Source organism: Rhinolophus hipposideros, assembly GCF_964194185.1.
Source record: "Rhinolophus hipposideros genome assembly, chromosome: 16".
Lineage (NCBI taxonomy): Eukaryota > Metazoa > Chordata > Mammalia > Chiroptera > Rhinolophidae > Rhinolophus > Rhinolophus hipposideros.
In genome coordinates this window covers 52,578,955-52,597,389 of record NC_138062.1, presented here as the reverse complement: position 1 = coordinate 52,597,389, position 18,435 = coordinate 52,578,955, and the positions used below count along the sequence as shown (strand labels likewise).

General features: G+C 33.1%; 1 protein-coding gene across 1 annotated transcript in view; it reads right to left on the bottom strand.

Annotated features, from left to right (window-relative positions):
• Positions 1–18,435, bottom strand: part of FSTL5 (follistatin like 5) — a 1,025,577-nt gene that overhangs the window by 985,738 nt on the left and 21,404 nt on the right. The gene's annotated exons all lie outside the window — the stretch shown is intronic.

Genomic DNA, 18,435 nt, shown 5'->3' with positions numbered 1-18,435 from the left:
GAATTATTAGACACGGGCAAAAGAACAAAGGACTGAGATACTGTTAATGAAGGTAGATATTTTTCACTAAGAAGCTCAGAGCAAGCAATGTTTAAAAGGTGCTATTGACTTTTGCTTTTTTTTTTCTGAAATGACCCTTACATACTTCTTGTACATACTCCCTTCTTTCTTGATGTTCCCTTTTTACCTTCAGCTTATATATATCTCCTATCTGAAATTCTTTCAATTTTCCTTACTAGTCTTTGGCTGGGAATTTAAATTTTAGTGTCTCTGATGTATCTCCTTCCTCCCTGAAAATAAATCACACCAAATAGGTAATTTCTTGTTCGTATTACTTTATAAATGAAAACACTATTGCAGCACCTTTCAATTTAGAATTTCCATTCATTCATTTGTCCTTTCTTTCTCAGTAAAAAATGTTAAGTGTCCAACTGTAATTAAAACAGACTAAACTGAGTCTTTATATTCATGGATATTAAACATGGACATTTATGAAGTTGGCCGTTGTGAAGAAGAACATTGACTTTGCCAAGCATCATTTCACAGGAAGAAAAAATTAAGCATTACAGAATATTCCATTAATTTTTCTTTGCAAAGTTATTATAAGGATAATTTAGGCTACCCAGTGATTTGTGTTCACACTTCATTTCATCTTTAAATGTCATCGCACTACTGTCCTATTGTCAATGTCACATTTTCTACCATGATAAAAACTAAAAGACACTTATAGAACAAATGTTTGCTTAATTATCACGATGCAGCACAGTGCTTTAATAAAAACTACACACAAGATGTAATAATAAATTAGTATTCACTTGGGGAAAGGAATTACTTGAATACTCCATATATATTAGAAACAAATTTTGGTTACAAGAATCTGTAATATTTTTGTATTTTTGTTTATCATTCTTTATTAGTTTATTTAAAAAACATAGCACTAATGAAACCACCAGAATATTATTTATTGACTATTAGTCAATAAATAATAAAGATAGGATAAGAAGATTTACTCTACAAAGTTACAGTTAATATAAAATGTGGTAATATTAAATGTGGATATAAAATGGTACATGGCAGGTGAGCAGTAAAATTGAAATTTGTAAGGCAGCATCATTAAAGAAGAGATGTCAGCTAGTTTATGCTTGTGTTTCAAGATTATCTAGGTTGCAAGTCAACGGGATCTTAAAACATGCGTCAATGGTGAATTCATGCCACTTCTAGAAGGCAGTGAGGATGGGTAGTAGGCTCAAAAAGTGACACAGCAAAGAAAGTATCTACTTCCTACAAGACTTGGTAGAAAACAACAAAAATGGAACATGGATCTGGTGGCCTCATCTTTTCAAACAAAGATGGGGGATTAGTTTTTACAAATATTAGTTTACTAATGTGTGTGATGGGTTCATGGTATATAAAATAATTTCTCCAACTAAAAGCACATATAAGAAAAAACTTAAGTGGTACCAGGATCAACTCAGCCACTATGATTTCCTTAATGGTTTTTCATTCAGAGACGCGTATCCCTCATTATAGTTGTGCATTCATTTGCTTTCTTTTGGGCTCCACTTCACAAAGATATTACTGCCTTTTTACTGTTTTTACTGTTTTGCCTTATTTTCAGAATGCCATATAGTTGGAAACAGAGTATGTAGCCTTGCAAATTGGCTTTTCACACTTAGTAGGCAATTTATATGATGTTTTTACTTCCATAACATCTTGAAGAATGTTGCCCGCTTGGTAAAATCAACTTTTATTGATTCATTATAGATTAGAAAAATATAAAAAGGCAAGTCTCAGGGATTTTATATGAATTGGCAAGAAATATTTCCTAGCAATCAATTGTGCTTGTTAAATTGTAATAATAGTGCACTCTCTAAATGGAAGAATCTATGTTCTTTGGAAAAATAAATAGCCCTGAACTTTACTGATTTAATGATTGCCAGATATTGCTTTAAATTTTAACTATCAAAAGTAATATGAAATACATGTATGACCCCAAAATTTAGAGAACTGATGCTGCCATATGCAGTATTTTCCAAACATGTTTCCATATGAGGGTTAAAGAAGCTCGCATTTTTCAATTCACTGCTTGCTATTTTCATTGTAAATATACAGCCAAGAGAGTCAGTCCCAGGGCAATTGTTAGGAGAGTGTCAAAAGAGTCCAAGTAGCAACATTTTTATTCTGAACTTCTTATATCAAAAGGATGTCATTTCTAGAGCACAATTAATCGATACATGTATTAAAATGTACTTGGGATTTGTTTTAATCGTGTATGGAAAGATGACAGACATGGAAACAAATGCCTTTGGAAGAAGAGTTTATTACTTAAAATTCTCAGAGAAAGAGGCATGCTACACAGTGCAGGGCCACAGGGGAAGTACCAGTGTTCTTCAGGTGGCAGAAGGAATGAAAGGAAAAGCACAGCAGAGTATCTATTGTGATTTCTTCACACACACACACACACAAAAGTGAGGCAAGGTAGGCAAGTCTGAGCAATTTAGAACTGGATAGTTTGAAATGTTTTGGTTTGCTCTGGGCTGTATAGGCTGGTCTCTAATTGTCCAGTATTCGGCTCTGGGGTGATTTAGGGCAGAAGTAATACGGTGTGTGAGTTAGAAAAAGAGGCTGTTGGGTACACAGCTTTGAATGGTTTGGTTTGCATCCAAAAGAAATGCTATCAGGCAAGTTGTTTCCTATCTCTAGGTACTAACTAACCCTGGGGATGGGCTTGCCAGTCTCTCACAGGTTGAAAAGCAAGACTCTAAGAAGTCAAATTGTCATTAAATACAGAAAATTTAAAAACCATGATTTACGTAATCCATTAACCATAAAGAACAAATCTTGCCTAACCTTGGCCAGTTTTTATCTGAATATCAGAGAAACTGATTGTGACCCCAGAAATAATTTTTTTCCACAGGTGATTTTTGCAGCTGTCAGGACCCAACACCAACCTTCTCTAAATTAGGTTTTATTAGTTTATATCCTAGGCAAATGATTATTTTCTCTGGCATAATAAAATCAGAATCACTATTAATTTCCCATGCTCTTGTCTTCACGTCTCTACAAGAAGAATAGTAAATTACAGTCTTCTGCTCACATGACTTAAGTTCAAAAGATAAAAAGGAGAAGGAAAAACAAATCAATCTTTTTGTTCCATCCTAAAGAGAAGATTATTTTATATGGAACAAATCTTTTTTGAACAGCACTAGGTTCTAAAAGAAAATTTATGTTTGTACCCTATTTGAGCTGTGAGAAAGATAGAAAAGATGCTGATTACATTGGCAGGATATGAGTATTGAAAATGGACAGAATACTGGAACTACAACAAATTAATTCAAATGTTACGTTGTGTTTCCTGACCAATACTCTTCCTGAGTAATATGTCATTTCATACTTTAAAATAGCAACTATAAAATTACATTGTGTCTTTATTCAAGTAAAATAAAGACATAAACTCATAAACCTCTTATAATTAATGTTTTCCTTAATATTCTTCTGCTTTCTGAAGACAAGTCATTTATAAATTGTACAAACATTTAAAGCCTACATATTTGTCTTCTCATTTCAAAACGAGTTTCCATAATTATACTAGCACTTATGATCATTTAGACTCCAATTAACATTATTCCATCACATTTTTTTAACTTTCGTATTCCCTCTCATCCACTTACAAATTGTTACTTTTATTCTGCCTTCATAATTTTCACAAGTATGCTGCCTCTTATTCCTTTTATCTGTGTCCCTTTCCTGTATCTTCTTGCCTTTGTGTTGCTACCACCAAATTGGACTTTACTTAATTTTGCAATGTTCTATTCTGCCTAGCCTAGTATGTATGTGTATATATGTGTGAATATACGGAAAGGACAGTATTTTACAAAAGTTCTCAACAAACTGAGAAATGTAATTATGTAATAAAAGTAAAGCACAATTAATTTTCCTTATCACTAACAAGAAAAATACTGATATATATTTTGATAGCATTATATTCTATGTGACATAGAATTCTATGTGACATACAAACTCATCCTAGAAAAAGTGCTATGTACATACCTCACTGCTAAATATCACTGTACTCCCCTTGGGAAGCTATGCACCGATGCCAGTACCTAGTCCACCCTCCAAAGCAATTTTGGAACTCTTTTCCTGGAATGGCCATCAGACCTGCCCTCGTATTACCCTTGATGTCCTGAATGTCATCAAAATGTCTTCATTTCAATATTTCTTTGCTTTTCGGGTAAAGAAAGAAGTCATTGGGGCCTGATCACGTGAATAGAGTGGGTGTTCCAATACAGTGATTTGTTTACTGGCTAAAAACTCCCTCACTGACAGTGCTGTGTGAGCTAGTGCGTTGTCATGATGCAAGAACCATGAATTGTTGGCGAAAAGTTTGGGTCATCTAACTTTTTCACGCAGCCTTTTCAGCACTTCCAAATAATAAACTTGGTTAACTGTTTGTCCAGTTGGTACAAATTCATAATGAATAATCCCTCTGATATCAAAAAAACAGTTAGCAACATCGATATCGTTGCAAAAAAGTTCGTGGACTGAAATGTCAGACCTCGTCCCTTCATTCTAGCCCTCACATTCGTTCCACTTCCTCATGCTGACACTGGCCTGATCCTCTGAGCAGTCACTAATTCTGTCAGTGCAGGAATGAGGCAGTAATGCTTTTTCATCTCTTCACCAGCACACTCATCAGATTGAGACCCCAAACAAAGGCCTATATTGTAAGACATCCATTAGACTTCTACTTCTAACAGCCCCTTTCCTCACATTTTCTTCCCTAATGGAGAACAAAAGGTACGTTTATCCAAAGGGTAAATTACCTAAAGGAAATTTCAATATTAAACTTTACAATTTACACAGCTTAGTGAATTAGGCATTTATGGGTTCCAAATAACCATACATATTCACGCATGTGGAACAAATTTATTCACATATTTACATCTATTTTCTTAGCTGTCTGCATGACCAAACACAATGTGAGACGATGAATGGAGAGCTTTTTTCACTGGCTGCCTGAATATCTTAGTTTAGCATTTCTTCTTAGAGATAAGAAAATACCATATTAGATAATCTTGGGTCTCAAAATTCAGAGCATGAGTTCATTGTTTTCTCAGTATTTACAAGTTAATTTTTCTTTCCTTTTACATGCCTTTAAAATACTTCAGATAATATCCAAACCATATTGTAAATTTGGTACACGAGTCTCCAAGATCTGTCATTGTTGTTATGTTGTGATTTTCAAGACTCTTCTGCTAGTGATTAAGTCACCACATAAATATGTCAACAGCAGTCCATCATCCCAATGCAACTGATTCATCAGTTCCATTTTTTTCACAATTACTAGATTGCAATGAAAAAATTGTCTGCAATTCAACATTATATATTGTTTATAATTTGTAAACAATATATGAAGAGAGTAAAAGAGAGAAAAAGAAAAAAGGGAGGGGGGAGGGAGAGAAAGAGGGAGGGAAGAGGCCAAAGTTTGCTGGAGCAGATCTTCAATACAGAATAAGTATGGAGAGGGTTATTTCACTCTAGAAGATCCAGGCATGTCCCATGTACATAACTTCCTAGAATTTAGGACAACACTATGATTATCTGGCCAATCATAGGGGAATTTTGGAAATCTGTGGACTTTACTTTAGAACATCAAAATGTTTCTAATTGGTGGCTGTTCCCCTGAGGTTATTCTAGAATATTATCATTCTATGTGACTCCACTGTCTGCAAACTGGTCCTAATCCACAGTGAAATAGTACAAACATGAGAGTAATCATTTGAAAGAAGTAACTGTACACTAGAACTCACGGACCACTGACTGCTTTGATAAATAAAGTTTTATTGGAACACAGTCATATTCATTAAGTCTGTAACTAATTTTGAGCTACAGTGGTAGAATTGATATTTGTGACAGAGGCCATATGGCCCCATACTGAAATATTTACTATTCTGCCATTTACAGAAAAAGTTTGGAAAAAATGTCAAACTCCCATCCCATCCCCAGTCAAAGGGGGAAAGCATTCAGTTTCTCAACATTAAGTATGATGTTAGCTACAGGCTTCCTGCACATGGAAAAAAGAAACAAAAAACTACTCTCTATGCTTACTTCATTGAGAGCTTTCATAAATAAATGAATATTCAATTAAGTCAAATGTTTCATCTGTTTTAATTGATAAGCTTATATGTCTATTTTTCTTTAGACTTTTTGTGTGCTAAGTTACATTAATTGATTTTTGAATGTTGAACCAGCTTTGAATACCTGGACTAATTCCCACTTGGTTGAGCTGTATAATAACTTTTCTAAATGTTTGCATTAGATATACTATTTTTTGTTAAGGTATTTGTATATATGTTCATAAGAGATATTGACCACTACTCTTCCTTCCATGTAATGCCTTTTCCTGATTTTGGTAGTATGATAATGTTGGTCTCATAAAATAAGTTAGAAAGTATTTCCTCTGCTTCTGCTTTCTGAAAGAGATTGGAGAATGTTTACCACTTTTTCTTTAAAGGTTTAATAGAATTCACAGTAAAAACCATTGGCCCTTATGATTTCTTTTGGGGAAGGTTATTATTGATTCAAATTCTTTAATTGATATTAGGCTACACAGGTTATCTATTTCTCCTTGTGTGAGTTCAGCACTTTGTATCTTCCAAGCAATTGTTCTATTTCATCTAGTTATCAAATTTGTGGTCATAGAAATGTCTAATACTCCTTTATTATTTAATGTTATTGAAATTAGTAATGGTGACTCCTCTTATGGTTATGATATTGATAATTCACATCTTTTTTTATTTTTGTTGGCTAGACTAGCTAGGATTTTATTGATATTTGCAAAGAACCAGCTTTTGATTTTATTGATTTTTTCTGCTGTATTCCTGTCTTCATTTTATAATTTCCTATCCCTATTGTTATTATTTCTTCCTTGTGTTTGCTTTCTGATTAACTTGACTTTTTTCTAGTTTTCCAAGATGGAAAATTAGGTAACTGATTTAACATGCTTATTTTTTTCTCCTATATAAATTTAATGCTACAATGTCTCTCAAAGCACTGTTTTCATCGCATTCCACAAATTTTGATAAGTTGTATTTTCATTTTCTTTTAGTTCAAAATGTATTTTTTTAATCTTTTGAGACTTCTTCACTGATCTATGAGTTATTTAGAAGTCTATGTTTAAGTTTTCAAATATTGGAGATTTTTAATCTATATTTATATTATTTATCTCTAATTTTATTCCACTGAGGTCTAAGAACACACTATAAAAGTGTGTTCTTTTATAGTCTATTTTGGTGAATATCACATGCAAGCTTAAAAAGAACGTGTATTCTGCTGTTGTTGGATGGATAAGTCTATAAAGTTCAGTTAGACCAAGTTAATAGTGCAATCCAGTTTAACTATAGCCTTATTGATTTTCTACCTATTGATTTATCAATTATTGAGAGGAGGAGTGCTGAAGTCTCCAACTATAATAATGGATCTGTTTATTATTTCTTCTTTTAGTTCTACCAGTTTTTTGCCTAATGTATTTGATGTTCTGTTGTTAGATGCATACACATTTCTGTTTGTTATGTTCCCTTTATGTAGTGTCCTTCTCTATGATAATGTTCCTTCTTCTGAAGTCTGCTTCACCTTAAATTAATAGCTACTTCAATTTGGGGGTCTTTTTTTGTGTGTGTTTTGTTGTTGTTGTTGTTTTGTTTGTTTGTGTTTTGATTAGTGTTAACATGGTAAATCTTTCTCTCTTTCAATGTATAAGATTCTAAAATCTAACTTTAAACTCTATCCAAGCCTGGGCTCCACAAGATTGTTTTTATATATTATAGAATAAATGCAGGATTGTCCCAAGCTATCTAAAACTATATAAATTGTTTGTTTCTTTGATTACGAGTATTCATTTTTAAGGAGGAAATCATAAGAAACTAGAATATTTACATTTAATTTTGAGCACCTGAGGGAAATATATCCATAAATAAACCTGACCAAGGCACATTATTTTGAAATGTCACAATACCAAAAGAAGGGCTGACATGGGATGTCTCAAAGACCACCCTAAAAAAAATAACAAAAAAAAAACAAAAAACAAAAACAAAAACAAAAAAAACACACAAAGAAAGGAAAACAAAATGGAATACCCAATTCCATTTTTAAAGAACATCTTCAAAATAAAAACATTTCGCCCCTTTATTTTTTCTCTATCAACCAATTACTTTTTAAAATTTAAATGTATTGGTAGTGACATTGTTTAATAAAATTATATGTTTCAAGTGTAAAATTCTATAATACATCATTGCCTGTTTTGTCATTCTGGTTTAGTATACAAACTTAGTGTTATTATTCTTAAAATTTAAGATTGTAGCTAAAAAATATTCACTTCAAATACCAATATTTTCCCAAACCAGGCTTTCTGTACTAAGAAGATTGTCAGTGTCTAGAAGATGACCCTTTGATATATCAGTATCCCAGGACAATCAAATTGGATTTTATTTTAACCAATTCTTCACAATAGGATGGTTGGAAAAATAAAGAAGGTAGTTAAACTTCTTTCGATCTTTTATATTTTCCCAAAGACATTCCTCTTTTTCTTTGTGGAGACAAGCTTTTTTAAAGTCATTATATTCATTCTACTTATTATATTAAAGCTTTTATCACTGACTAGCTGTGTTTTTTGCATTTTTAAATGCTTAATATCACTTGATGAATGTCTAACAGATAATGGGTAATTCTCCAGGGAGTAATATATTATTTTATGTCATTGTTTAGTCTTTTGTGTCAGAATACAAAAAGAAAAGAATTTGAAAGGAAAATAAATTCATAAAATAAGGAACTTTCTCAGTGTTAACATTATGTTTGCCAAGTGACATGTATCTAAGTCATTTGCCTGAGAAGACAATACATTTAGGACAAAGGGTAAAAAATATGTTTTAAATAAAAGCGAATAATGAATTCTAGGCAATATCTTTGAAGAATGCTTATTAAAAATAAAGTATGTAATTTGTTGTCACTGCATGAAGTTTAATTTTTTTAAGTGTTCTAGTAGTGAAGAAATGCTTGAACTATATTTGTTCAGAATAAACTACATTGACTTAGCCTCAGAGAACATCTACTAAAATAAGACTAAGATGATTTTCTAAACTGAAGAGCTTCAGCAGTTGAATGACTTTCTCAGGTGCATTTTAGAATATTAAAAAAAGTTTTCCCTTTTCTAACTTTCAGAATTTTTCCAAATGAAGAAAGAAAAAAGAAAAAAAGAGAGAGAAGAAGAAAAGAGAAAGTACATGTTAGAAGCTTTCAAGCTAAAAGCCAGGAAGCCAGTATCCCAGGAGGTGCTAATGGGTAACTATTATACAAGAGAGCCATAAACAGTTCAGTGTAATTAAAACATCAAAAGCAAATAAAATACAAATAAAGTTTAAAGACTGAATCCCACAATTGGTTTAATATTAGTTAGTAACTATCTAAAAATGATTTACCTGTTTTGCATGTGATTTCTTAAATGAATCAATTTGAAACTTTATTACAGAACTTTTGAAATTAATGAGGTAAATATAGAGGGACTAGTATTTGCATTATTATTTAAGAAAAAGGATAATCAACAAGAATAAATAAAAGAGATAATAAACAATATGAAAAAAAGAAGAAAAGATAGAGAAAGGCAAGAAAGGAGGGAGGAGAGAGAATAAGAGAACAGAAAGAATGAATGAAAGCAAATGACTTTTTCTTTTTAGCAGTGGATAGCTTGGACTAATTAAATAAATTAGAATAACTCTCTATTTTCTCACACTTCTAATTCTATCCCAAAGCAAGGTACTCCTCTACCATCCTCTGCCGCCACAATGTACACTATAGTTGTTACTGTCAGTAGACATAATATCATTAATTGTTTTTGTACCATGACTTCACTGCCTTGGGATTAGGGGCATATATCATAAATTAAATCACTTAATGACATTTTAATCCCCATAACAAGCTTTACTGCATGCTCAAGTCTGAAGAACCAAATATTATCCAAATGATTTCAAGAGATATACTTCGATATGTGACATAATTTTCAACTAGCAGACACTCCCACATGAGATTTGGGAAGGCAAGAGTAAACATTAAAATTGAGATTCCCTTTTCAGGTGAAAAGTATGGAAATGGACAGGTTTTTCCCTTATGGAATGTGAAGCGGGGGCCCAGTATCTTATTCTTAGTATTGTTTACATCAAGATGTAAATATAGGCCATGAGTCATGCTGGTGCGGGTGGCAGCAGAAACAATTTTATTTTGGAGCCAGAAGTTGTGATATGGATTCCTTATGTCCAGATCACAATAGAGATGGATTTGAAGAACTCAGGTATTGAAGGATGAAAAGCTAAACGGTTTTGCCGAGGTAAAAAATATTAATCCAGATATCACCTGCAGTACATAGAAAGGAAGACAACGTGATAACTGAGGGTCAAATAATAGAGAAAATGATTGAAGAAAATTATATTATGGCTGTTTACTGACTCCTTTTTACTGTTTCTGCCTACTTTTCACTAGACTGAGCAGAATTAGAGAAACAGTGGCAGAGCCAGGGCCTTTTAGCTAGCCTGAACAAGGAATGAACATAGCACCCTGGGGAGGCAGTGGATCTATGCAATACCTGCCAGTGGTGTCTGATTATACATACAAACAAATCGTTGATGAATTTCTCCTTTTACCCTCATTTTCTGATTTATTATGTTTTGTTTTGTTATATTTCCACAACATAAGTAGCCCCACGTGGACTGGATGGGCAAGACAGCTTAGCACCCAGAGATCTTCAACACTGGGCTAAAGTAGCTGGATAGAATTATGAGGTTGCTATGAGAATAGAATTATGAGATTCTCTTGGTGGACTAAGGAATGTGTTGTAGTTACGAAAATGTTGTGGCGGCCTTTTTCGAACTTAATAATCATCCTCTTCTGGTTGATTAACAATAGGGCCCTGATTAGCCATACAATATGGCCAATGTGAATAAATATGTTTCCCAGTCTGCCTTGCAGCTAGATGTGGCATGTGACAAATTTTGACCAATAATGTAGAAGGAAAAACATTGTGTCCAACATGCTGGAAATATCCATTGAGTCAATCATTGACTTTCTTTGACCTTTCTGCATTAAGATGTCATGACGGGGTGACATCAGCTTAAATAATGGAACAGGAACCTCTGAAAATTTGCCTCTCCATGAAAGCGGTGAAAAACAAAACAAAACAAAACAAAACAAAACAAAAAAAACTTGCAAATATTTTCAAAGCAATTTTTATTAGAACTCAAGAAATTAACCAAAAGCTTATGGCAACCTGTGAAAATTTTCATGCAAGAACAATGGCAGAATATCAGAACAGTGCTATTTATGGCATTTGAACTCACTATAGGCCCAATCCATTTCCTAACTCAATGATAGTATTGAAAATAACAGTATAGATTCCCAGTATGGAGATAAAGTGGACTTAATTCACAAATAATTGTTATTATTTTATATGTCTGATGGACACTTGGCATAGTGTTCAAAGGTTTGCCTTTCATCAGATCTGATTCAGCTTTCCCAGTGCTAAAAGCTGCTCCTAACCTGGCATTTGTTGAATATATTTACTGACTAATGTGTTAATGGCATGGGTGTTGGAAGCAATGCGTACTAGATGGGATAAATAATAATTTAAGCAAAAAGCTTAATAGCAAAAGCTGAAGAATAAGGTGTCCACAGGGTCTTTGAAAAGCTCCACATATTCTGGGAATCTACAACGCCATGCTAATGTATAGAAATATGCACATGTCCTGAAAAGATCTGAGATGATGAAGTAATGTACAACAGAGCAACTTGTGTCCTTGTCAGTTGAAAAATCAATATATATAGCAACTTCGAGTGCATACTTTAGATTCCTTGTCATAAGAAGAAACTTTTTCAATACACTGAAATTTTCAGTTTTTCTGTTTCTTATAGTTAAATTAAAGGTCCCTATCGATTTTCCTATATAGGGAAATTCAGTCATTTGGCTAGTACTCAAGATATTGAGTTAGCAAAATATATCCTGAGCATATCACATCCAATTTCTAAGTCAAGTCATTGTTCCCACAGGAAGCCCACCCCTTCTATTTTCCTCTCGTCAGGTGCCAGAGTTCCTTCTCATTCTCTATTTCCCTCTAGGTTGAATCAAAAGTAGAGATTTATTTTCTCCAATTTTATTCTATTTTGAAATATTTCTCACAGAAACAGTGGCCAATATATGCTTTGTCTTATTTAGGGAAACAATATTTAGAGAAAAGGATCTGAGAATTAAAATATATGTGTGCCCAGTTCAGATTAGGTGGTATGAAGTCACTAGGTTTCTATTCTAGGTTTCTACTGCAGTGCTTCTAGACTTATAAACATGATGGCATCATTTTTTCCCTAATTTCTATGTCTCTGAAGAGTAGAATTAGACATAGAAGTTTAACAAATCCCTTTAAAAGGCTACAAATAGTGGTGCCCATAGATATTACTACTACTTCTTTTCTAATATAGTATAAGAAGGGAAGAGTATAATCACCTGCTTTTTTTTTTTAAGATCTTTGTTTTGTCAAGATATTTATTTTGATCAATGATATTATCCTTGTCAATATCTCTATGAAGGAGGCGGCATTTAAATTGGGAGGAGAAAGGAATGGGCTAATGCCTCAAAAATGCATTTTCTTTCAGGAAGAAGAATTTGTAGGGCATCTCAGATCAGCTGGTAAAATGTTCAGCATTTCCAACCTCTTTGGGTTAATTTCTTTGGGACTACGTGGGACTTTACAATTCTTTATATTAGGTTTCATCTATGTAAAAATTCCTGGAATACCAAAGAGAAAAGGTATGATCTTTTAAGGAATTAATATTTTCTGCTCCTTTTCTAACAGTATAACTAGGTTATGTATACTCTAACTAACTCTTCTTTTAGGTTCTGAGAAATTCAAGATTCTTGGGTTTATGTTTTTTTACAGGCTCTATTCAAGAGCAGTTAAAGGTACTTCATCTTTAATTGCTCTTGAATGAAATTCATGTTATGAAAGACTAATATATGACACAGAGATAAACTTGCTAAAAATTATGTACACGTTTGAATTGCAACCAGTCTTAAAAGTGCACCCACATGGCAATTTCTGAAAACTCCTATACTTAATGAACTTTGCCAATTTGACTCTAAAAGAAGAGAGATAGAGACAACTTGCTTATTAGAGCAACTAGGGAGACAAAGAAACCTGCAATTTCTATCAGCAGGATGTCAAATAATTTAAATGTAAAGATTGACAAATGAGTTACTTAAAACAATCAATTTGGACAATTATTACACCTCTTCATTCATTTAGTTTTAAATAGAGTTCTGTTCACCCTTTATGCTATTTACAGCACCTCTTGAGAGTTATAAAAAAAAAAAAGTTTAGTCTTTAAATACCATATGATTCTTGCAGGAAGATGCTTAGCATTTTACTACAATCATAAAATAAACAGATTGCAAATTTTTTGTATATTTTTAACAGAAAGTGTAAAAGGCTTTTCTTTATATTTTTTACGTCATTTAATATGTCTGCTCAACTTTTTCAAGAAAAGTTGAAAAGCAAAAAAAACAATCAATTATTTCAAGGCAAACTTTAAAAAAAGCTTTGCCTCTTGAGTGTAACATAAATTGTATGTACTTTGCTCTTTTGCCACCTAATAGAAAAGTCATCAGGGGATATTATCTGCAATGCACTTAAAGAGATTCAGAATAAGTAATCTTCTAGAACAAAGGTTGTTTACTTACTCTGTTCTCGAAATTTTCATTCCACAGCACGAAATTTAATCACATCAGTGTTGGAAAAGTATATACTGAGTTATCCAGAATAGGTATAAAATAACAGTAATGACCATTTTGGAACTAAGTACTAAATATCTATAAGTGTGATTTAACATTCTCAAAATAAATTTGCAAATGAGATATTAGTGCCTCCTCTCTATAGATAAGGATATAAACACTCCAAACATAGAATATACTAGTTCCACCATCCAGCTTTTAATTAATAGATCTTAATTTCAAACTTAGGAATGTCTGATTCCGAAATCTATATTCTAGACACAACATAATGTGGCCACCCAGAAAATTATATGATATAATTGACTAAATACTGGTGAATTTATACTTCACTACGACCAATACAACTGCAAAACAGCTCAATCAAATTTATTATATACCTGGAATGGATAGGCAGGTAAACAATCTCTAAAATATTATACATATATATGATCTATTATACATATACGCATCTATGTATAAACCTTTATATATAATCAACTGTACACAGCAGGTATGTGCAAATGTTTCCAAGTGACCATGGCACTCTTCCCTGAAAAGTCTTGAATCAACTTCAGAATTCTCAATACAGTTGTTTGAGAGCAATCATCAGAGAGGCATATTTTTTATAGTATTTATTTTCAAGTTATTCATGATCTGTACATATTATTTGCATACTTCTATCTTTTTCTGCTGGTTTCCTTACCCTCATCTTTAATCACTTTTCCCTCCAGCACTATATACCACTTTTTCCTAATCTTTGAACTCTAAAATATATATCAACCTAGTTCTATCTCTGGGCTTTTACAGTCTTCTTTACTTGGAAGTTCTTTCCTCAGACCTTCACTGGGCTATTTCCTTCATCCCCAGTTCAAATGTCAACTCCTCAGAGAAGTATCTTGTAACAAAACTGGCTATAGTAGCTATTCCCTATATATTAATAATGTTCTGGTACATTATCCTGTTGTTTTCGTACCTGTTCGTACCTGTTTTCGTACCTGTATCCTGTTGTTTTCATTATTTGAAACTATTTTATTACATTATTAGTTTTCTATCACATTTACCACTAGAATGTAAGCTTGCTGAGAGTAAGTCCTTGACTTCTCTTATTCATGTTTCTATTCTCAATTCTAGTTTTTTGAACACTTCGAACAAATAAATTAACAAATTAATAGAAAATATGCATTAATTATATAGGTTGAAAAATACATTCTTGGCTTTTTTTAGGTGGTATATTAGTATGTTAGTTTGTTTTGCTCCCTATTGTTTAATTTAATGAGCTCGTGAATAGATGTCAATAAGCATGTCTTTGAGTTTTTTTCAGTTTTATATCTTGGAAAACAAAGTATGTGTCACAATTTTTTTTAAACTTGAGATGGGGAAACATGAAACTACTGTGATTTTCTTCACTACAGTTAATTGAATAATTGGTTTGAGCAGTTTATATGACTTCAAGTAGATGGCATCTATTTTTACTTTGTCTCATGCAATTGTAAAATTACTTGGATAAATTTCTTTATCCTCTGAAAGCCATGGAAACCTCACAAAACATTGTTTCAACCTAAGCATAGATATATATTCAAACGTCCTCCAGTTTTAGTAGAGTCCATTTCTATAATATTTCCCCTTACACTGTGATGTCCTTAGTTCCATATTATACATACCTCAACTCTAAAATACTTTTCTCAAAATAAATTAAATGCAATGCACTGAAATAAACCCTATTTAAATTTCCTATGTCTAAATATTTTAATCAAACTTGGATTTAGTATATTTCTCTTCTGCTTTCTAATTTTATACTGATTCACCCCTTCATTCTCAACCTAGACTCATATGTCTTCAAAACAATGATTTTTGACATACTATTACTATTTATTTATTTTCTGCATGGCAATGAATTATTTCCTTATTTCTTTTTTTTTTTTTTTTTTTTTTTTAATTAATTTTATTGGGGTGACAATTGTTAGTAAATTTACATAGATTTCAGGTGTACAATTCTGTATTACATCGTCTATAAATCCCATTGTGTGTTCACCACCCAGAGTCAGTTCTCCTTCCATCACCATATATTTGATCCCCTTTACCCTCATCACCCACGCCCCACCCCCTTACCCTCTGGTAACCACTAAATTATTGTCTGTGTCTATGAGTTTTTGTTTCTCATTTGTTTGTCTTGTTCTTTTTGGTTTATATACCACATATCAGTGAAATCATAGGGTTCTCTGCTTTTTCTGTCTGACTTGTTTCACTTAGCATTATTCTCTCGAGATCCATCCATGTTGTCACAAATGTTCCTATATCATCTTTCCTTAACGCCGAATAGTATTCCATTGTGTATATGTACCACAACTTCTTTATCCATTCATCTATCGAAGGACATTTTGGTTGTTTCCATGTCTTGGCCACCGTAAACAAAGCTGCAATGAACATAGGCGTACACGTGTCTCTATAGAGAAATGCTTTTATATTTTTGGGGTAGATACCCAGGAGAGCGATTGCTGGGTCATATGGTAATTCTATTCGTAATTTCTTGAGGAACCTCCACACTGCCTTCCATAGCGGCTGCACCAGTCTGCATTCCCACCAACAGTGTATGAAAGTTACTTTTTCTCCACAGCCTCTCCAACACTTGTTACTATTTGTTTTGTTGATGAAAGCCATTCTGACTGGGGTGAGGTGATATCTCATTGTGGTTTTCATTTGCATTTCTCTGATGATTAGCGAAGTTGAGCATTTTTTCATATGTCTATTTGCCATTTGTATATCCTCTTTGGAGAAATGTCTCTTCAGGTCCTCTGTCCATTTTTCAATTGGGTTGTTTGTTTTTTTGTTGTTGAGTTTCATGAGTTCCTTGTATATTTTGGATATTAGCCCCTTATCAGAGGAACTGTTTGCGAAAATCTTCTCCCATTCAGTTGGTTGCCTCATTATTTTGTCAATAGTTTGTTTTGCTGTGCAGAAGCTTTTCAGTTTCATATAATCCCATTTGTTTATTTTAGTTTTTACTTCCATTGCCTTTGGAGTCAAATTCATAAAATGCTCTTTGAACCCAAGGTCCATAAGTTTAGCACCTATGTTTTCTTCAATGCAGTTTATTGTGGTAGGTCTTATGCTTAAGTCTTTGACCCATTTTGAATTAATTTTGGTACATGGTGACAGATAGCAGTCCAGTTTCATTCTTTTGCATGTAGCTATCCAATTCTGCCAGCACCATTTATTGAAGAGGCTGTCTTTCGTCCATTGTATGTTTTTAGCTTCTTTGTCAAAAATTATCTGTCCATATTTATGTGGTTTTATTTCTGGGTTCTCAATTCTATTCCATTGGTCTATGTGTCTGTTTTTCCGCCAATACCAAGCTGTTTTGATTATTGTAGCCCTGTAGTACAAGGAAAAATCAGGGAGTGTGATACCTCCAGTATTGTTCTTTTTTTTTAATATTGCTTTGGCTATTCGGGGTCTTTTGTGGTTCCAAACAAATCTGATGATTTTTTGTTCTATTTCTTTAAAAAATGCCATTGGGATTTTAATGGGGATTGCATTAAATCTGTATATGGCTTTGGGTAATATGGCCATTTTAACTATGTTGATTCTTCCAATCCATGAGCACGGAATGTCTTTCCATTTCTTTGTGTCTTCTTCAATTTCTTTCAAAAATGTCTTATAGTTTTCAGCATATAAATCCTTCACATCCTTGGTTAAGTTTATTCCTAGGTATTTTGTTCTTTTTGCTGCAATTGCAAAAGGAATTGTTTTTTCTATCTCTTTTTCTGAGATTTCATTGTTGGTATATAGGAAAGCAATGGACTTTTGTACGTTGATTTTGTAGCCAGCAACTTTACTATATTCATTGATTGTTTCTAATAGCTTTTTGGTGGAGTCTTTAGGGTTTTCTATATATAGCATCATGTCATCTGCAAAGAGTGACAATTTAACTTCTTCATTCCCAATTTGGATGCCTTTTATTTCTTTCTCTTGCCTGATAGCTCTGGCGAGGACTTCCAACACTATGTTGAAAAGCAGAGGTGATAGGGGACAACCTTGTCGTGTTCCTGAACGTAGAGCGAAGGGCTTCAGCTTTTCACCATTAATTATGAGGTTAGCTGAGGGCTTGTCGTATATGGCCTTTATTATGTTGAGGTATTTTCCTTCTATACCAATTTTAGTAAGTGTTTTAGTCATAAATGGATGTTGTATCTTATCAAATGCTTTTTCTGCATCAATTGATAGAATCATATGATTTTTGTCCTTTATTTTGTTTATGTGATGTATCACATTGATGGATTTGCGAATGTTGAACCATCCTTGTGCCCCGGGGATGAACCCCACTTGGTCGTGATGAATAATCTTTTTAATGCATTGTTGTATTCGATTTGCTAGAATTTTGTTTAGGATTTTAGCATCTGTATTCATCAGAGATATAGGTCTGTAGTTTTCTTTTTTTGTGTTGTCCTTACCAGGTTTTGGTATCAGGGTAATGTTGGCCTCATAAAATGAGTTAGGGAGTACTGACTCTTCTTCAATTTTTTGGAAGAGTTTGAGCAGGATTGGTATTAGATCCTCTTTGAAGGTTTGGTAGAATTCACTGGTGAAGCCATCTGGTCCAGGACTTTTGATTTTGGGAAGGTTTTTGATGA